Consider the following 22,075-nt stretch of genomic DNA (forward strand, 5'->3'; position numbering starts at 1 on the left):
CTACATGAGACCAGAGTGTGGCAGGGAGAGAGCTCAGAGAGAAAGGCTCCAAAGCGTTCATTGCAGCAAGAAAGTGGTGGGAGATGAAGTCTTAAGGGTAGAGGCAGAAGCCAAGCACGATAGGCCTTACACACCATCAGTTTCATAGTAAGAAGCTGAAAAATCATTGAAGGTTTTAAAATATGGAATAGACGTGTTAACATTTGAAACTGGTTCTGTAGTAGAATGGATTGTAGGGTGGCCAGGGTGGAATGAGGGAGACCAGTTAGGAGGTGACTGCAGGAGTCCAGGTGAGGGATGTTACAAGCTTCGGTGAGGAAGGTGGCAGTAGCAGTGGTGGGAAGGGGATAGATTTCAGGTGTTTTAGCGGAGGAACTATCCGAACTTGTTGGTGTATTGACTCTACCCGGTAGGAGAAGGAAAGGAAACAAGTTCAGGTGGAAGAGGTTCAACCTCAAGGTAAACATGGGCAGTTTTCATAAAACATATAAGAGAAGCCAAAAGAAAAGATGAGATGGTCCAGGAGACAGTACAAAACAAGAAGAGCGGGTGGCTCAAGACAGATGAATGAACACATGTGATTAAGAGAGAGACTGAGACAGAGGGCCCTGCAGGAGGAAAATCAGAATAATATGCTATGATAGAAACCAAGGGAGGAGTTATCAGAAGGAAAAAAAATGGCTAATTGAGTGTTAGGACCTGGGTAGATATTAAGAGAGCAAAGGACTGAAAACATCCCTCAGATTTGTGAACAAGAAGGTCATCTATAACCCCGGTGAGAGTGGTTTCAGTGGAGTGGGGAGGGCAGAAACAAGCAGCAAAAAATAAAAGGAAATGGAGACCTGGCCTGCACATCTCTGGGGACATGGTTCATAAAGTCTACACTGCGAGTGATTCAGCCTGAAGTTGGCCGTGGTAGCCATGGACAGAGGGTGAAGACATAGGAGAAGGAGGGAAAATCAGTAGAATTTCAGGTTTCTGAAGACGAAGGAGGAGGTGGGATTCAGAAGGGAGGTGTCGGACTTTGGAGATGTCCCAGTGGAAGCATAGGAGGAAGTTACTGTCCCCTTGTAATCGGAAGGGGCAGGGAAGGCACAGGTGCAGGTCTAAGTATATTTGCAGGTTTGGGGATAAGAACTTATGGGTGCTGTGGTCTGCTGGACTTCATTTTCTGTGTGGGTCTTTGCTGTGAGGAGAACCAAGGGACAGGAAGCTAAATACATCTACAGGATGGAACAAAATTAGGACTCTTGAGTGCATATATAGATTCACTGTAGTTTAAGCCAAAGGGAGAGTTTATTATAGGGAATATGTTCGTGCAGGTAGATTCTGGACGGCCTTCAATGCTGGGCTCTACCCTGTTGATAGGGATAATTCATTGAGGTCTTTCAATAATACTGTGATGAAAATAAGTCTTTTTCTAGAAGGACAAATCTGACTGAAGTTGATTAACACTGAAATAATTGAGGCTGAGAAAACTGTTGCAGCGATTGGCTGTCCTTAACTGATCCTGTGTGTAATTGCACCCTCAAGTTTCAAGATTCCTCATCTCTGTAATCACCTCTAAGATGCGGATTATACCTGATGGCTCTCTGCTTATCTTCTAAGTAGGAGGATGGTAGACAACTTCTTTCTTTCATGTGTCATTTCTGTCAGTGTCGCTGGTCATCTCTGTCTTCTCCTGGGCCTGGACTTGTCCCCCAAGCTGTACTTTAACAATCTTTTTTTTTTTTTGAGGTACGCGGGCCTCTCACTGTTGTGGCCTCTCCCGTTGCAGAGCACAGGCTCCGGATGCGCAGGCTCAGCGGCCATGGCTCACGGGCCCAGCCGCTCCGCGGCATGTGGGATCTTCCCGGACCGGGGCACGAACCCGTGTCCCCTGCATCGGCAGGCGGACTCTTAACCACTGTGCCACCAGGGAAGCCCTAACAATCGTTTTTATATCTCATCGTCTCCTCACTTGATCTACTGGATCTATTTGCACACATTGGTGATCTGTGTATCTAAAGTTCATGTCTGTTTATAAGTCATCATATTTTCTTTTCTAAATTGAATGCACCTGTTTGACAGAAGCAGAGCAGTCTTAGTGTGCGCCACCCACGGAGGTCAGCAGCACAGCAAAGGTAAAGTAATTTCTGGGTGCACTAGAGTCTTGGGGAGTCCCGCAGTTCCTGAGAGGTGACAGTGTGTATTAAAATAATCCTGGGCTCTGAAGCCAAACAGACATATCCTTGAGTTCAGGCTCTTACTAGCTGTGTGAACTTGGGCATATTAATTAAACTCTCAGTTTCCTAATTTCCTCTTCTCTAAAATGGAACTGTAAATATGAGAAAAATGCATGTGTGCGAAAACTTTCTGTTCCAGTTAATCTGATCAGTCCTTCAGCTTCTTACACTCTGTCGCTCAGGAAATATTTCCTAAGCTCTAATGTATGTACAGGAAGCACACGTTCTGTCAGACTGCATTCCTTCCTCTTTTTAAAGTTCAGGTCAGACCTCATAAGTTTTTCCAATTAATCTTATTCATTCTTCAGTGTGTCAGCACACCCTGCAAATCCTCCTTCCTTCGTTTGCTCTTGTGTTCCTATTTTTCTGTTGTTCACGTATTATGTTAGTAGCTGAGGTTCCAGCTTTATAATTAGCTAGGTCTGCTGCAGAGCTTCAGACACATGTGGCATGTGTACCCTATTGAAGGGATGGGGCCGCCAGGAAGGATTTGTTTGGCCAGAAGAGCCCTGGCAAGCTTGAGGGGTAGAGGGGAAGGGGCGAGAGGACAGCCCAGCCAGAGCTTCCGCTTATGTACAATTATGCAGGCTGTCCCCCAACCCGGATGCCTGGTCTGGAGGAGAGAAGGGTTGAGATCCACCCACACTTCCCTTTCCAGGCTGTGGCCCCCAAGTGGGGTTTCATCCATGTGGTGGAAAGGCTACCTTTTTAAATTCCAGCAAAGGCTCCATATAGACGAGTCGCAGCCCTGTGCTCAGCTACATGACTGATGCAGAGGGAGGTTCTCTGGCCCAGATGGCTCATTAGTTGGAAAAGGAGTGGAATATAAATATATATAATATACAAAAATATATACAAATATATAAAAATAATGTTATTTATATTTCTGACTTTACTCTTACTAGAGTATAAATTTCCTGCTGTTATGTGCAAATGCTATCTGATAATCATGTATAAGTAGTTGTTTATATGTTGTTGTATTCTAAGTCAAACATTCACAGATTTATTAAATTATGGAATGCCAATAGAATATAATGACGTAAAAGCATCAACAATTAATACTTAGTGACAGAATTGGGTACAAGATGATTTTTCTACATAGAAAAATCAGATCACAAAATAGTCTTGTTTTGTGAAGCTTTCTGGTTTTCTAGTCCATTGAGAAATGCAGCTTGCTGGTTGCTGTCCCAGTGACTGGAAACCTGCTGCTCATCTTCTAAGATTGCTGGGACCTCACGTCCCTTGCACACCTGCATACCCTCTTTCAGTTACTGCTGGATTCACTATCACTGTGTACCTCCACCTTGCTGGAATATCACAGAACACTCCCCATGTCCTCATAATGCCTTCAGCGTTGAAACCAAGAGACAAATGCACAATTATTTAACCCAGTTTCTGGTAATAGAACAGATTGAACTCCTGAGTTTATTACTTCTTCCAACTGACACTGCTAAAATTATAGTAAAGGAATGTATAAGGCTTAAACATGAAGGAAAAGGCAGATTAAACATGGAGACAGAAAACACAATATTTCGAACGAATTCTGGAAGATGGAAAGCAGACAAAGTAATAGAAATTAAAATTCTCATACCTCTAAAAGGAGAAGAGAAAAGGCAGCCTTTGGAATTTCATCTGACAAAATGAAGAAAATATAATTCACAGTGTGAGGACAAAGTGTGAGAACTTCCAAAATAGCTGGTGGTTTAAAAGGAAATGTCTGCAGTCCTGCGTTCAACAATATTTATCATTAAGTAGTGCATCCACATCTACAGTTACCAAAATATAGTGACAGAGTGAAACACTTTCATATTTACAATTGCAAACTTATTTTTTTTTTAATTAAAAAAATTTTTTTTTTGCGGTACGCGGGGCTCTCGCTGCTGTGGCCTCTCCTGTTGCGGAGCACAGGCTCCGGACGTGCAGGCTCAGCAGCCATGGCTCACGGGCCTAGCCGCTCCGCGGCATGTGGGACTTTCCTGGACTGGGGCACGAACCCGTGTCCCCTGCATCGGCAGGCAGACTCTCAACCACTGCGCCACCAGGGAAGCCCTACAATTGCAAACTTTTAAGAAATATTTTTGGTGATCCCAAAAGGAGTAAATTCTAAAAAAAATTTAAAGTATAGTTCTTCACAACTAGAATTTGATTAAAATTCCTATTGATAAACTCATATCTATTTTGCTTATAGTTAAATCCAATTAAGAACATTTGCAGTGAAATTATACCTTTCAAATTAGAGCACACATGGTCATTTACTGGTAAAAATATAAATGAGCCTCAAATATTCCACAGAACTACAATTCTGTTTGGCAAGAAAAGAGTTTCCTGTGAAAGGATGACTTAAACTGATGAGATATAGAATTGATTTAAATTGGAGAAACTCACCAAGCTTCACACCAACAATAATCATTTTTTCCTCATATTGGTGGTATGATATGTAGAAAAATTCCAGTGACCTAAAAATAAAATAATAACAAAAACAAACAAAAAAAATTATTGTGTGCTTCCTGGAGAATGCATATTTGGCAAAGATTTCTATAAATTCCCTGCCTTACATTTTAAGCAAATATTTTTTCCACTTTGTAAGTGCTGGATTATGGTTATCTACATTTTTGATTTATTAACTCCTTATTTAGAATTTTATTAGTTTCATGCATTGATATCATAAAAATTCCTATACTTTTTATTTGTATTTTCCATTGCTTTTTCTTTAAATATTTTATCTTATTTAATATTATGTATTAATTTACCTAGCTTTTTTAATTTTTCAATATCCTCGTGGTAAAACTAGTGTGCATTGTTACTATCTAAGCATAGAATATTTGGAACAAGTTTAGGCGTCCGTATGATTTTACCTCCAGTGTTTTTTCCTGATTATTTTAAAGAAAGAATATATTTTATCTATGAAAGCCAATTCTTAGAGTGGTTATAAATGCATTAGTTATTAATTGAATTAGATATATAATATGCCAGGAATAGATTCAAGTTTCCTGTAACGTTTAAATGAAATCTTTCTCAAAGTGATATGAAAATAAATAAATTTTATTAAATTGAGCCTTTTGACATATTTAAATGTTCTTATTATCCTGGTAGGCAGTTGACATTCTGTTCATATGTAATGTTGTTATTTGAATGTGTTTATTTTATAATGTCACATAAGATTTAGAAAAACCTAGAAAACTTTTTTACTTTAGTGAGATTTTGTCTGTCATAGCACACAAAATTCTTGCCTTTTAAAAAACAAGTAATTTGGGCTTCCCTGGTGGCACAGTGGTTGGGAGTCTGCCTGCCAATGCAGGGGACACGTGTTCGAGCCCTGGTCCGGGAAGATCCCACATGCCGCGGAGCAACTAAGCCCGTGCACCAGAACTACTGAGCCTGTGCTCTAGAGCCCGCGAGCCACAACTGCTGAAGCCCGTGTGCCTGGAGCCTGTGCCCTGCAACAAGAGAAGCCACTGCAACGAAAAGTAGCCCCCTCTCACCGCAACTAGAGAAAGCCCGCGCGCAGCAATGAAGAATGCAGCCAAAAATAAACAAACAAAATGAATAAATTAAAAAATAAATAACTTAAAAAAATAAAAGTGGAAAACAAGTAATTTGTGCAATAGTTGTGCTTAGGCATAACATTAAAGAATGAAGAAATTTCATAAAATCAAGTTAATACTTCATAGAAACCGTCTAACAACCTACACTTGAAATCAGTACAGCTAATTAAATGATGGAACTAATCATTGGTAGTGCGTAATTTTTGAAACAAACAATTCTGAAGTTCCTGATTTTATAATGTATCTTTATCTAAACATATATACACACATACACACAAGAAACACATAAAATGAAAGACCATACTCTAAACTTTACTGCTCAATTTAGAAGCTTCGTTTATACATGAGTGACTTTTAAGTTTTGAGTATTCAAAGCCTAGGCCACACAAAGTGTGTTTACTAGTTTGTTTCTTTGTTTTCCTTAGAAGAAACCTGCTAACACTTCTGCTTTTGAAATAAACATCCACTAGTCATTTATATCAAGCGAACATTATTGTATTCATCAACTATTTTATAGAATCTCATACTTACAAATGTATGCTGTAGAGTAGTCCACCATGCTAAATTCTACTTCCTCCCTGTATGATCCTTTTGAAATCAGGTTCTGAAATTCCCCAAGACCTCCAGCATCTTATTTTTGCTGGCCTAAAAGAACTTGACTGTCTCAATAATTACCTTCGATGGCACTCTGGCCTCTGTACCGGATGTTCTGTTTTTACACACGTATCTATGCAAAGAGAGGTTTTGTTGAATATGGAAATCAGTGCTGTGGGATGCAATGCGTTGCTGATAAAGAGGTCTTATCTAACATTATTAGTCCATCTGAAGTGATCAGATGATTGGAAGCGGTAGCTCCATGAAATCTTCAATGTAGTAGTCAGCATTTTTTCCCCCAAATAATTCATTTTTGTAGTTTTAGAAAAAGTATAGCTTAAAGTAAAATCCCCCTTTTAAAAAAAAGACAGGGAACCGAATACCAATAAGTCGGCTACCACAGCAAACACTTGTTATCAAATTATTGAGAACCATTAAAATCAATCTGGAATAGTCAAATTACTAAGGACTTGTAACAATCGAAAGATCTAAAGAGGGCTGTTTTCTAGCTAAACCTTTCTAGTTCTTTCAACTGGTCCTCATAGGGCAGTTTTTAGACTTTCCTTCATTCTCCAGTTTGCTAAAACACCTCTTAAAATCTTAACTGAGCACGGTGCTGCAGATGTGGACTGGTGAATGCAGAGGATGGTGAGATTGCCAGTGCCCTTGTCCTGTGCCTCCCGTAATTGTGTGTGTGGGGCGGGGGGAGGGTGATTGATAAGAGGGGGAGAAACAGAGTGGTGGCGGTGGAGGAATGAATGCTAAATAAAACAGCAGGAGAGATCAGGCTGTGGTTGATGGAGTGTTTCTTAGTAGTTAGAAACCTAATGATGTAGAAGAGTACCTTTACGTGTATTCTATGATTTTGAGGTTTAAACCCAGGGAAATTGAATCTGTCAAGCTTAAAGGGTAAGTTTGGGAATAGAAAAGGCAGACAAACTTCAGGAAGTCAGGAGCTGAATAGATGTGAATAGATTGAATAGCTGAATAGATTCACCATTGCTGAATAGCAATGGTGCAGGGAATAAAGGGTGGGGTTTGGATTAGTTGGGAAGGATCCAGGTTGTTTGCTGAATGCAGTCATTTTCGTTGGCTTCTCGTCGTACAGTTCCTTCCCCAGCTCGGGGCATTTGAGACTCTCTCCAGGCATTGAGCCTGGGATTCAGGAATGACTCCTCTTTCTCATGGTTTGGGTGCAAGAAGCAGACAGGAAGATTCTGAAAGTGACACCCTGAACGAGTGGCCGTTTCAAAGCCTATTTAACAGAACAAAACTGGAGCATCTTCCTATGGAGTGAAAACTGGGTGTCAACAGGGGCTGGAAACAAGCCATGGAGGGACAAGTAACAGGATGGGTAGGTAGAAGGCAGTCCTGGAAGAATTCCAGAACAAGGTGTAGATGCTTGTGACAGATTTCTTAGCATTTGTGGTGTCTCTGGAAAAGGGTAGGTCAGGACAATTGATGGGGTTGGAGCATTGTAGGCTAATTTTTCTTTTTTTCTTGCAGTACACGGGCCTCTAACTGCTGTGGCCTCTCCCATTGTGGAGCACAGGCTCCGGGCGCACAGGCTCAGTGGCCATGGCTCATGGGCCCAGCCGCTCCGCAGCATGTGGGATCTTCCCGGACCGGGGCATGAACCCGTGTCCCCTGCATTGGCAGGCGGACTCTCAACCACTGCACAATGCTTGGTGCCTAGGCGGCTGTGACTGATTCAGTGATGTCAGGTCTGGGCAGGTACCAGGATCCTTGTGCTTTTGCTGGTGCAGCTCTGGAATGCCCTTGCCTTTGAGAGGCTGTTTTTTTTTTTTTCTGATTAACTTCGATCTGCACATTCTGCATAATCACTTTTACTCTATTTCTGTTTCAGCCAAACTAAGTCCAAAGTAACAGAAGTTCAAATGTGCACAATCAGTGAATATTTAATATTTTTGTATGGTTAAAATCCAAAATGAACTTCATATGAGTAGAATAAAGAAAGATTGGATATTGGTTATTGATGGTGGTTGTTTAAGAAATAAGCCTACTATTTACAGTGCATCCTACTTAAATAGTTGTTGCCATTCATTCGTATGGTAGCACTTTATAATATATTCTGGAACCAAAAGAAACCTCTAGTGACTTGACTAGTAGGCGCTGGTGAGTTCTTCAGTGAAACGTATCCAGTAGTCGACAGTGTGTGGCAGTGTTTTCATTCCCATATAGGAGAGATTTTCCCACATGTCCACACATATAATCACCTGCTTTGAGACCCTGCGGAATGGCTGCTACACTTACTGCTGTGGAAAGTTTTCTGTTCAGATTGAAGTACAGACTTTTATTTTCTACCCGCCTACAGAGGTATATTTCTTTTCAAACCAAATTTTATAATCATATTCAGCAGCTATTTCTAGCTGTGTTCACCCAGTACTTAGGAAAACTCATTTAGAATGTTTTCATTTCCTTTCACTAAACTGAAAATTAAGTGGTTAGATAATGAATTATGAAAACATTTACAGTGATGCTTAAGTACTGTATAAAAATGCTAATAATTCCTGTTTACTAATCTAAAAAGACAAACAAAAAGAAAAGTGTACTGGAACAATCTGTCAAAGACAGTCTTAGATGATGTGAATGTCACATCGCCTTTTTAGTCTTTAACAGAAGCTTTTTTTTTTTAAAGCAATTGTTTTAGCTTTACATTCTTTCATTAAAGGATTTAAAAATATTTTATTCAAGTTCTTACTTACAAAGACACAGAATTTTTACTAAAAAGTTAGGAAACATTTGAGTTCTGTGTACCTTGTTCTGATAGTACCTTGCTCCAAGCAGCCACCCAGACTACTAGTCTCTTAGCCACAATCCTCACTGTATCACCAAGTAAGAGATGAGGCCCCTTTCCTGGGGTGACCAGATATCTGTGATCTGCATTTTGTGAGGATCCGTTGCCTTTCCCAGATCCTGAGACGTTCCTTTTCGTTTCTGGGTAGATTTCCCCTTGTTCCACCTGTGCCCTTGGCGCAGGATGACCGGGGCCGCTCCTGCTTTCCTTTAACCCTGCCCCCTTAGCCTTGCACTTGGTCCTTTCTGCCTGCACTTCCTTCCCATGTTGCATCCTTGCAGAGCAAGGATCTGTCGTGATGGACTGAAGGTCCACGTCTTAGAGTGTGGCCCTACATCTGCCACGAGACCTGACTCACCTCCTGGCCTTGTCAGCTCTGGCTTGCTGCTGACTTAGACACAGTCTAACTTTGGCTTCTCCCCTGTGTGAGCCAGAAGCATAGTGACAACATAAATTAGAAACAGTCAACTGAGCACCCGACACTGTTGCCAGGACAAAATGCACTTAAATAGCAATTAAAACTAACTATCAATTTTGTCTGCATTTATTCAAATGACTGACTCTAAAGATGCCTTTGTTACAGTTATGGTTCTGCCAGCCTATAAAGCTCAGTCACTAACGCCCGATCATTACAGTCTCCATGTGACAGCTGCTCTGAATCCATTCTCTGGGCCTTCCCAGGAAATCAGTAACGCTGTCAGGGTCCTGATCTCCAGTTCGTTATTACAAAGCAACAGCAGCCCTACTTGGCTTCCCTTTCTCCCGAGCACTTAGTGGTCTCATCCTGTCCTTTCAGATTAGTCTCCAGGGGATCAGTGAGAATTTTATTGTGTTCCCCACTGTATTTAAGGCAACATTAACTTAGCTAGGAAAGCAATGTTCTTTTCCTAGAAAAAAGAAGACGGGGCACAGTTGTTTAATTTGGACTGGGACGCATCTATTAGCTGTTTTTCTACATTCACATCGCTGATCTGGTTATCTCTGCTTGGGGTTGAGGGTACATCCATTTGAAGATTTGCATAGGCCCTGTCAGGTGTCCCCAGGCCCTTCCAACCCAGGACTGCTTTGTTATTTTTTGACTTGGGGTTGAGGGGGCTGGTTCCTGGACCACACAGTTAGGGTAAATTTAAATGATAAATCCAGGAAAGCACACACCTGGTATTATGCTGAATCCAACATGCTTGCTTCATCTTGTCCTCAGTCTTTGCAGGTAACTGGTTTTCCAGTCCACTTTCTCAATGAAGATGCAGCACTTTGAGGGTCCTTGGCTCGCCTTCCTACCTGATACAGCCTGGGATCTCTTTTTCTGGCTTTCAAAGGACTCCTAAGAGCCAGCCCTCTGGCTGAGTTCAGCTGTACATTTCATGCTGGTTTACGACTCTGCTCTGGCTTTCCTTGGGGATTTCTGTTACTTTTTGTGAGCTCAACTATGCATTTAAATGGGGGTATTTGTTATATATATATATTTCTAGCATTTCTAGGTGTCTGGTAGTGAGATCTTTCAAGATATGCCTTGTCTCCTATAATCCATATTTTCTTTTATATGAAATGTGATATATTTATTTTTTAACAAAGTCAAACTCAATGAAATATCAAGGAAGCTGGAACTCCAGTAGTCCCTTGTTATCACAGATGGAAACCACCATTATGTGCTTCTTTAAGTGAGAAATACCTTAGACATACTGGGCCCACTGGACATGGTTGCAAAGCTGAGGCCTGTCTGGTTTCTCATCACCTAAACAATTCACTTCACTGCCCTTATTCTTTACATAACCCTGGCGCCTTCTGCGAAGTGTATGAATTTTCAGCTATAGATGGGTGGAACAAACACACCTGGGCCACATTTCCTATGTTTCGTTTAAAAAAAAAATTTTTTTTTTTAAATTACAGAGATTAAAATGGCTCTTCTGCAGGTCACTGTTTCAAAACTTGCAATCTGGAAACAAAACAAATCTGTCCCCAGGGCAGTGGTGAATGGTGATGAATAGCTCCATCCCACTCCAGGAGGTCTGTGTGGTGTCGAGGGACTCAGGGAAACAGCTGGCTAGGTAGTGGCTCAGAGACAAGGGCAATCTGAGAAGAAATAGGTCCTTGAGTTGGTTGGTAGGCAGTACATCGAAGGGTGGAGAACTTGGGGTCAGCCTGCATGGATCTCCCTCCTGTACCAAAGGAATACCCCGCTTTTCTCACCCATGCTTCAACTGCATCTGTGGACAGAGCACTGAGACTGGTGTAGTAGATGCTCAGTAAATATTTGAATAATTAATGAACATATTCCCTTTCCAACAAGATTCATCGAAAATAAAAACTACCCTTAATGTTCTTTTGACCAATTTTCACTTATGATTAAATTGTGGAGTTTAGGGAGAAGGATTATATTGCACAAGTTTTCCTATCACAGACCTTCCTTAGAGACAGTCCTGTGTCTTCCCTGTAGCCTTTTTATAACCTATAAATTAGTGTAGTAATTAATGAGAGATATCAGCAAATGCTAAGCTTTTTAAGTATAATTTACTCAAATATGTGTTTTTTATGAAGCATGCAAATTTGAACAATGGAGTCCTCATGAGTCTCTCAAATAAGGAACTAGAATAAAACACAAAGCAAACATTTGTCTTTGGATCTGAAAAATAACAAAATGAAACTACATTGTAAAACCTTTGGAAGGACATGATAAGCAAGCAAAATGAGTTAAAACATGTTTAGTTTTTATGGAAAGCAAGGAATTTAAAAAATGGCGATCCCAGACCTTTAGAAGTCTACTTTGATGTGCTTTCCTCCATTAAAAAAAAAAAAAAAATACATATTTTTCCTCCCACAAGTTTGAATATTTGGGGTTTGCTTTAGCAACTGTAAAACTAGTCATTCAAATAAGTGTTTTGTTTTATTTTTAAGATATAGAAAATCTATGCTTAAGACATTTTTACATAAAGGAAAAGTAATTTGGCCCAAAGAAAATTATGTCCAAAGGAAAGCAAGCAGCATTGCCATTATAAAAGATACAATCCTGGGGTCCTAGAATCCTGCAAGGTGTCCTTGATACAGGACATCAGAGCAATGGAGATTATTGAATGATTTTTATAGATGAAGCCAAGGAAAGGGGCCAAATAGGAATTAGACAAGGGAGACTGAGACAGAAGAAAGTATGACTTTAGTTTGGAAAAGAAAAATTGGGGGCTGTCGTCACAACATCCATTTTTCCCAAACATACTTTCAAATAATACAGAAAATAATATTTAATAAAACATGAAATTTGTGTTAACTTTACTGAAAACTTTCAAATACAATAATATGGGAAAGATGGCATTTTTTTCAGGTTAGTGGACACATATCCCTTCTTATTGCTTTTCTAAGTAGGCAGAGGGAAAACAAAAGTGTGAAAATTATATTAATTGGTTGTTTTCTTCATACCTTTGCTGAACAGCTTTGTGAAAGAGACTTACAACAAGGGTGAAATTTCTGTTTTTAAATCTTGGTATTGTCTATGTAAGGAGTTGAAGAGCTTGTACTAGAGCTGCTTCTCCAACCGCATTTTAAAGTAGAAAGTTTATCACAGAAATTGAGAGTTTAAAGCAACTTTGGAAATAATCTAGTTGAAAGCTTTCATTTCATTGACAAAGAAACTGATCTCTTTTTCATTGTTCCAAATCACACTAAACTCAGGCCTCTTAAGCCCTGAGCTTTGTGCTCTTCCTACATCCCTTTTCTGATCTACTTCTGATTGAGGACTAGAGAATTGTACATATCTTTCTTTTTTTTTTTTTTTTTGCGGTACGCGGGCCTCTCACTGCTGTGGCCTCTCCCGTTGCGGAGCACAGGCTCCGGACGCGCAGGCTCAGCGGCCATGGCTCACGGGCCCAGCCGCTCTGCGGCATGTGGGATCTTCCCAGACCGGGTCACGAACCCGTGTCCCCTGCATCGGCAGACGGACTCTCAACCACTGCGCCACCAGGGAAGCCCATATCTTACATTTCTGTTTCAGTTTTTATGTAGTAACCGAGAGTTTTCAGGCACACGTGTCTAGATGTCTACCCCTCCCCCGCTTCTTTCTTTACCAGAAGGACATGTGGCACAGATGCTATAGTTATACAAGTCCTGCCCCATTCTTCCTGCATTATATTCACTGTAATTAATTCATTTCATATTGAGAACTTGGCGTCTCCACTGGATTGTTAGTAACATGGTTTCCTGAGTTGAATAAATAGAGTGTAATGCTTCTAAATCTAAGTTATCGGTCTCAGATGATGCAGTTTGGGCATCATTCTTTGATGAAACACAGTATATGCTGCCTACTACCAGAATATGTAAACTATCTGACAGAAAATATAGATTACAGGATGATTATTCATATTGAAAACAGTGGTTTATTTTACAAAAGAATTCTTTAAGGATTCCCTTAGTGAATTCCTCTAGTTTAAATTTCTGAAACTCAGCTGATGCTCAGTGTTTCCAGAACATAAAGCAAAACGTACTTGAATTGAATGACACATGAAAAACACCCAGACTTTTCTAAATAATGCCAGCAATTCAAAACGCTGGTTATATTGGATGATGTGAGCAATGACATACAGTACTTAATAATATAATTCTTATTTTATTTTTGCTTTCTGACAAGGCCCTGGGTTGTTTGGTAGGATGAATGATACTATCTGGAGATTAGAAACAGATTTAAAATTGCTGAATTGCAATGCCTAGAAATACCCTGGAGAGTCAAACATGCCTGAGAAAACAGGGTCAAAAAACCTATTATGAAACAGTGGTAATTAAGGAATATTCCACTTAGGTCTGTTTTGAGTCAAGCGGTACTGCAAAGGGGCTTGCATGGCTTTATTTTTAGGCTGAAGTTTATTGATTCAGGTTGAGGCCTCTGCTAATTGGCAGAGCTGTTCTTAGCTGACAAATGTGCATTTGGTTCTAGAGAATGAGAAATTAAATGTTTCGTCTGTCTTTCTGGAGAAAGGAGATGGATTACTCTGCTGAGGAGACTTTCTCCAGGCTTAAGCCCCACGTCTAGGTGGGCCACGGGCAAGGTTACTTGACAGGTGCTGGGATTCACAAAGTCCACACACACAGGGTTCCCCTGGGCTGATCAGTGAATTCCTCAGGGTAGTGCAGCCAGGGTTCCGGAGGCCACGCTTGAAATGAGGATGTGGGGATTAGGACCTTCCAGGTGACACAGCGCACAGTTCATCTGGTGAGTTAACTAGCCGACTGCTTGGTCTCTGAGGGGCTGTGACAGGATGCAGATGGCAGTGGCGCGCGGGACGAAGGGATTGGCAGACAGTGGCTGGGGGCTGCTGTAGTGGCGGGGTGGCAGTCCAGGTGCAGGAAGACACAGACCATGCATCTTTAAAGGTGTTCAGAGCTCAGGAAGAAGAGACACAGGGCCCAGGGCTTGCTTTAATGCTCTGCTGTCATGGTCTTAAAATTCTTCACAGTTGTGTTGTTTGTTGTTTTTAATCAAAGGGCTTTTTGTTTTCATTTTGCACTGGGCCTCACAAATTCTTTAGCTGGTCTTGCTGGAAGGTGAGAGAAAAGATCAGGAGGTAGAGACCAGAAGGCAAATGTGCAAATTCCAGTCTGTGCCATGGAGAATTCTGTTCTCTGTAATGGGGTTTAGCGCGAAGGCATTTAAATAATCCTCCTGACATCATGATGTTGATGAAATGTCTGGAGGGCATTTGACCCCAGAGTTGCTGAGAGGGGAGAGGCCACGTAGTGGAGCTGATAGTGGAGTGAAGGGCAGCTTCGAATGTCACCTGGGAGGAGCAGTCAGGTTAGGGGGTGCGGGGGGGGGTCTCAGAGGAGGAAGTGCAGCAGTGGCCGCTGGGGGAGAGGTCCATAGCACGGGCCGTCCAAGTGGCCTGGGCCGTTGCGGTTGACCTAATTAGGAGGCCTGAGGAGTAAAGACAGTTTGCAGCATTCCATGGCCTTTGACTTGCTTGGTGCTCAAGAGAAAGTCTCTTGACTTGCAGTGTCTCAGATTCCTTATCAGTAGAAAGATGTTTTATCCTAGCTGCTCTCAAATACTAACAGTTTAGTGTGATAGCATCTGTCAAGTGCTTGAGCCCTGGGAGATAGGTGCTTTATCAATGAGTACAGTGGCCTGTTCCTGGCACCAGAAAGTGAATTTGGGGTCTAGCAGAGCTGCCTCGCAGGATGTGGTTTGAAGAAGTTTAGGAGTTCAAGTGTTGTACTTAGCAGTTGTCCAGGGAGACAGCTTATATGCAGTAGCCACCGTCCTCTCCCCCAAAGCTCCTGTGTATCATCTAGTTGTACTTCCTCACCAAGTTAAGTATGGAGTCAGACCCGGACATTCATTCTCTCAGGTCTTGTGGCTGGGCCCTGATTAATCTAGAGGATTCATAAAAATAATAGCCTGTGGCCTCTCAGGGGTATTACAGATAATTTAGTTCAACTCCTTAAATTTTCAAATGACAAAATCAGAAGAGAGGAAGGTCATGGGTGGCCCAGGTGGCACAGCTAAGTGTGCAGAGCCGTGTCCAGCGACCAGATCTTTTACTTCTGGTCCAGGTAATTTCCCTGACATCACACGTCTTCTGGGCAAGTCAGGCCCGTAGTCGCTATATTTGAGGAGTTCTGTTGCATTCTGTGTTTACACGTGTCCCAAGGTTATTATGGACTGCTTATTAATCAGAGTAATAATAATAGTAATAAGTACCATTTACATAGGGCCTGCGATGGGCACAGTGAGCTCAGCACTTCACCCAATCCTTTCAGCCACCTTTAGAGGTAGATCTTATTATTTTCACTTTTCAGAAGAGGAAATCGGGGCTCAATGTCACATGGCTCTTAATTAGGTAGATTTTAGGTTTCATCAGCCTTCTAGCAGTTTTTAGCAGCTGTTCATCTCTGACAGGCTCCAGTGCATTTAGTGGGGGCCCTTCCATTCCATCCTTCTCTGCTGAGAAAGAACTAGGGTGTGCATTAATTCATGGTATTTAGTTTCATTATTTTTTCCGGTTGATGAAGATTTAATCCAGGCGAAAGAAATAGAAGAGCTACATGGGTGCCACTTTATGGAAATAGTATGGTGACGTATGTATTCTGATTATAAGAAAGGACAATATTTGAAGTCAGTTTAAGCAGACCTGCCTAGAAATTGAAAAGAAATGGAAGGCTTTGCTAGGTTGTGCTTGCCCAAGATGTCCAGGATTTAGGCCACAAGTCAGAATGTGCATATTCACCCCTCTGCCGGGTGCAGAGCAGAGAAGAATAAGAGGAGTGTGGTGATGCCCCGCGTCTGGGGAGGGTTGGAGACATGGCGGGCCCCCTCCTGCAGCTCTTTGCCAAACCCGTTCAGAAGCAGAGGACATGGCCCCTAGACACGAACTCAAGGCCCTCTGTCACGGCTGTCATCCATGTTAAACAGCAAAGCCAAGCAGCCTTCATTTACCTAAACTCGTGTTGTTTTTTCCTCTGTAAGCTTTTCCGTCGGCTAAGGCTGCTGTAAGTACAGTGAAGTGTAAAATAGCCACACAGGTTCCTGTCTGATGAGTGGAGTGCAGGTTTCTCATCACTCCCCAGGGGCCACTTACAATGGGAAATTGACCTTGTGAGCCTTGAAACTTTTCCACTCACCGGCCTGTATGTCTTGTATTATTTTGCCTTTTAAAATTAGCATGCTATTTTAGAAAATGAAGAAAGCAGGCTTTAGAAGCATCACAGGGCATCTGCTTTATGGAAACTGCATATCAGTCCCTGTCTCTTCACACTGAGTTTTAACTTATTACCAAAAATGGGAAAATATGCAAATAAAATACCTGTGTATTGATTATGATTTTATCTTGAGGTCCTTTTGAATATCTAAATGATGGGCATTTGTGTGTAGATTTGACTCCTGTTTCTCCATATGACTCTGCTTGTGGATTCTGGACTGTGGCATGCCCTAGAAGGTGTGGTGATTCACTTAGATGGTACCTGGCACCCTGTACTATGCCCCAGCACTGGGCCATGACATAGATTTTATGTTAATAACAGCCATACTTTGTAGGTACTGAGTTTTCTCTGCAATTTGAAGGTATCAGAGGAGTGATGGCGTCTGTTCTGATGCCATCGGCGCCCCTCATTTGTGCCCTATGAGCATTCTGTGCTTATTTCTGCGTTTACTGGGCTTGTCGCAGGCCTGCATTTGCATATGCGAGGGCCTGGCTCCTTCTCTAGACTCTAAGCTCTTTGAGAGCAGGGCCCGTGCCAGTCTTGTTCATTATTGGGTCCTCAGAGCAAATTAGTGCAAAGCCCTCAGTGGGCACTCAAATAAATATTTGTTTAATTGATTTGATACCTTTAATTCAATATTATTAGTACCTTTAATATGCCACGCATTGCAAATCATGTCTTAAACACATTTTCCCATGTAATCCTCACAGTAACCATTCAGGGTTGTTGTTGATCTTCATATTACAGATAAGGAATCTGGAACTCAGATAGGGTAAGCAGCCTGACCAGGTCATCCAGCTGAGCTGTGTAATTTGGAGCTGGGCCTGAGTGACTGCAAATCACTCACCTACTCTGCTACACCACACTGCTCTGTGTGTTAGAAGGTAGAGTGGTGTAAAAATCACTCCAGATGCTGATGGAAGCATGCAAAACACGAGAGCTGGGGAGGCGTGTGGATACACTGGCAAAAGGACATTGGTAAAGAGATGTGTCCCCTTCGAAATTTTCACAGAGAAGCTCTTTTCATTGAGGAGAAGTATGTTTTGCTCCTTAGACAAGGAAACTGGATAAGGCATGTTTGTTCATTGTTTCTGCCGTTTGAATTGATACACATGGATATTGTAGTTATAGGTAAGGATGGCATAACCGTTACTGTTTGATTTAATTGATGTTATTGAGCCCTTTCTAATTCTGAGAATGATACTGGGTGAGGTTGAGGGCTGGGAACAGAATGGAGACCACAAGGTGGTACAAAGTACCTCTTATTTTCACAAGCTTGTAGTATAATTAGGAGTAAGAAAAATAATCAAGGTACTATATAATAAAAGAGGACATAATAAATGTGGAAAAAGTGGTTCAATGTAGAAAGGGTATAAAAGGAATAAAAAATTATATGTGACTGGTGATAGAAATATATTATGGAAGGGGTGGTACTGGGATAGTTCTTGAAAAATGGGTGGAATCTAATAATTGGACATTTGAAGATGATGAATGACATGGTCTCTGCTTTCAAGAACAGGTAAGACTCCTTGGCAGAAATGAGTACCGAATGAGCATCGATTGGTCCAGAGAATAGTGGCCTAGAGAAAGCAATTTCCATTGCATCATTATTACAGTAGCTGAATATGGAAGCAACCTAAGTGTCCATGGATAAAGAAGATGTGTTTTATATATATATATATATATATATATATATATATATATATACACACACACACACAAGGGAATACTACACAGCCATAAAAAGAATGAGGCCTTGCCATTTGTGACAACATGGATGGACCTGGAGGGTATTATGCTAAGTGACCTAAGTCAGACAGAGACAAACACTGCATGATTTCACTTCTATGTGGAATCTAAAATACAAACAGACATGCACAACAGAACAGAAACAGACTCATAGATATGGAGAACAAAATTAGGGGTGCCAGAGGAGAGGGGAGGTGGGAAGGAGAAACAGGTGAAAGGATTAAGAGGTACACACTTCCAGCTATAAGTCACAGGGACGTAATGTACAGCACAGGGAATATTGTCAGTAATATTGTAATAACTTTTTATGGTAACAGATGGTTACTAGACTCATAGTGGTGATCAGTTGTATAAAAGTATCAAATCACGGTGTTGTACACCTGAAACTAATATAATAATTCAATTTAAAAAAAGAAATAATTATGCAAGATAATATTGAAAAGATAATGTGGGACTGTGTCTTTCTAGGGGAAATACTAAAGACTTCCTGTATGGGTGACCAGCAGCCCAGGAGCCTGCGTTTTAGATTGTGTTGATCCGGCCCTTAAAAGTTTGTTCCACAAAAGGATCCAAAGGGGGTTCTAGAGATACACAGAAAACTCAGTGAACATAAACTCCTCTGGTTCAGTGACTCAGTCTTCACGGGGACTCAGGATGCTTGAGTATGGAATCCACACTGTCGGGAAAAGGAAAGGATTTTCCCCTAAAATCCTGTATTGTATTGTTACACTACTCATCAGAGTTGGCAAAGGAGAATCAGGCAGCATTTGGGTTGGATTATATTGAAATCACGTCAGAGACTGAATAATTAAAACCACTTTAAAGGGAAGTTTGATTTCCCTCTTGCAACGCGCATATGACTCTGGCACAGAAACATTTTTCAAGTTAAATTATGTTTCATTCTCCATTTATGATTTGTCATGGTAAATAATCCTGTCTCAAATGGCAGTGTCTTGAACGTAAAACATAGCGGGTGCTGTCTGAATATTAGGCAGTCAGTCCGGCATGGGATCAACTAGCTTTTCCTTAGATGGAGATTGTAAAACTAATAAAGTAACATACATAAACCAACACTAGGAATGTTTCCATGGTGAGGATGGCCAGAGACACTTTTGCTAATAGAAGAAAATGGGATGGATAGTAAAGATGTTAATTAGCTGTACTATGGCAGCAGCTTTTTTTTTTAATAGCCCTAAGCCTTCACCATTCTACATGTCTACAGCTCTGTGTTGCTGGCTATGAAAATACAAATCATGTAGAGACCTATTTTATTAAAAATTTTCAGCAGTTTTATTGAGAAATAATTTATATACCATAAAATTCACTCATTTTGATTGTAAAAGTCAGTGATTTTACTGAATATGTACAGTTAGTCAACCAACACCACAATCTAACTTTAGAACATATCCATCACTTCCCAAAGATCACATGTGCCCATTGCAGTCTCTCTCCAGCCCCTGGCAACCACCAGTCTACTTTCTGTCTCTATAGATTTATCTTTTCCGGGCATTTCACAATAAGTTATCCTTGATTGAATTCTGTGAGTTAGAGACTATGGGGAATATATATATATATATATATATATATATATATATATATATATATGTATATTTCTTTAAAGAGTAAGGCATATTTCCTGTTTCTTAAAATCTGACAACTAAGGAAGGTGAGATTAACATTATTATTTCAAAACTGAATCATAAAATTAAAGGTTATATTCTGTATAGAGACCAAAGGTACTGAACTAAAAAAAGGCAAGAGCTATTCATGTAGAGATGCAGAAATGAAACAAATAAATTAGACACCAAGACAGTTCACCTGAGATGTCCAATTCATTTAGATAAAAATGTTTGATTGAATAATGTGATAATCTCTCTCTTTGTTTTTCAGTGAGGAAATAAATATTTATTAGGATCATGTTAAGTCCATCCTGAGTTGTAGGTGATCTTGATTTTAAATGTTGGACATATTGGCATAGATGTTTTTCTGAGTTGGAAGGCCACCTAGTGCACATCATATTGAATCCTATCCTGGCCATATGTGTACATGCAGAAAGCCTGCTTGGCAAGTACTGAGAATCCCCAAGCTAGAGTGTGTCATATCACACTCTACCAGTGGCTTGTCCTTGCAGAACAGGGTCACTGTTCTCTCTTGCTGTGGCCAATACTTGGGGAGGCTATTCTTTGTCAGACTGCACGTGTTTCAAAGAAAGCGGGTGTCTTTTTAAAGAAAAGTAGATTTATTTTAGACTTCTTGGTCATATTTCTAGATAGGAGTGCTTTATCTAATGTATTAGTTTGCCAGAGCTGCTGTAACAAAATACCACAAACTGGGTGGCTTAAACAACAGAAATGTATCGTCTCACAGTTCTGGAGGCTGGAAATTCAAGATTAAGGTGTCAGCAGAGTTGGTTCCTTCTCAGGGCTTTGGCAGGGAATCTGTCCCACAGCTCTCTCCTAGCTTCCGGTGGTTTGCTGGAAATCCCTGCCATTCTTCGGCCAGTAGAAGCATCACCCCAGGCTCCGCCTTCATCCTCGCAGGGTGCTCCCCTGAGGGCATGTCTGTCTGTGTCCGAATTGCCCCCACTCCAGTATGATTTTATGTTACCTGATTGCAAGAGCAACAACCCTGTTTCCAAATAAGATCACATTCCGTGGTACTGGGGGTTAGGATTCTAACATATGAACCTTTGGGGGACAGAATCCAACAGGTAATATTTAATAATAGTAATACTAATAAGCAAGCACATAGCACAGAATGTGCCAAGCCCTTCCAAACATTAACTCATTTAATCCTCATAAAAGCCCTGTGACATGGGTACTATTATTGTCTCTTCTTTATTATTTATTTATTTATTTATTACATCTTTATTGGAGTATAATTGCTTTACAATGGTGTGTTAGTTTCTGCTTTATCACAAAGTGAATCAGTTATACATATACATATGTCCCCATATCACTTCCCTCTTGTGTCTTCCTCCCTCCCACCCTCCCTATCCCACCCCTCTAGGTGGTCACAAAGCACCGAGCTGATCTCCCTGTGCTATGCGGCTGCTTCCCACTAGCTATCTGTTTTACATTTGGCCGTGTATATATGTCCATGCCACTCTCTCACTTCATCCCAGCTTACCCTTCCCTATCTCTTTGTTATAGATTAAAAAAATTGAGGCACCAGAAGTTCATATAGCTTGCAAAAAAGAGACTTTTAGGTTAGAATCCAGGCTGTCTGGCTCCAATGTACATACTCTTACATGCCAAAGAACACGGTGCCACCTTCTAGGTATTCATAATCTGTCCAAATGGCTTTTATATTATAAAATTTCATAGGTAATGAAGAGTTTATGACCCTAATCTCTTTAGATGGCATTATGAAGGGAATTATATTCCTCCTCTACAGAGAAATATAGATTATATAGATTGAGAATGGTTCTTGATTTTCTGTTAAAGAGAAAATATGTTAAGCTG

General features: G+C 40.9%; 1 long non-coding RNA gene across 6 annotated transcripts in view; it reads left to right on the forward strand.

The window, feature by feature from the left end:
- LOC111177458 (uncharacterized) overlaps nucleotides 1-22,075 on the forward strand; it is a 274,619-nt gene that overhangs the window by 153,507 nt on the left and 99,037 nt on the right. The window lies entirely within an intron of this gene.

Source organism: Delphinapterus leucas, chromosome 1, assembly GCF_059928025.1.
Source record: "Delphinapterus leucas isolate spDelLeu-1000000601 "Yukka" chromosome 1, BTC_Dleu_Yukka2, whole genome shotgun sequence".
Classification (NCBI taxonomy): Eukaryota; Metazoa; Chordata; class Mammalia; order Artiodactyla; family Monodontidae; genus Delphinapterus; species Delphinapterus leucas.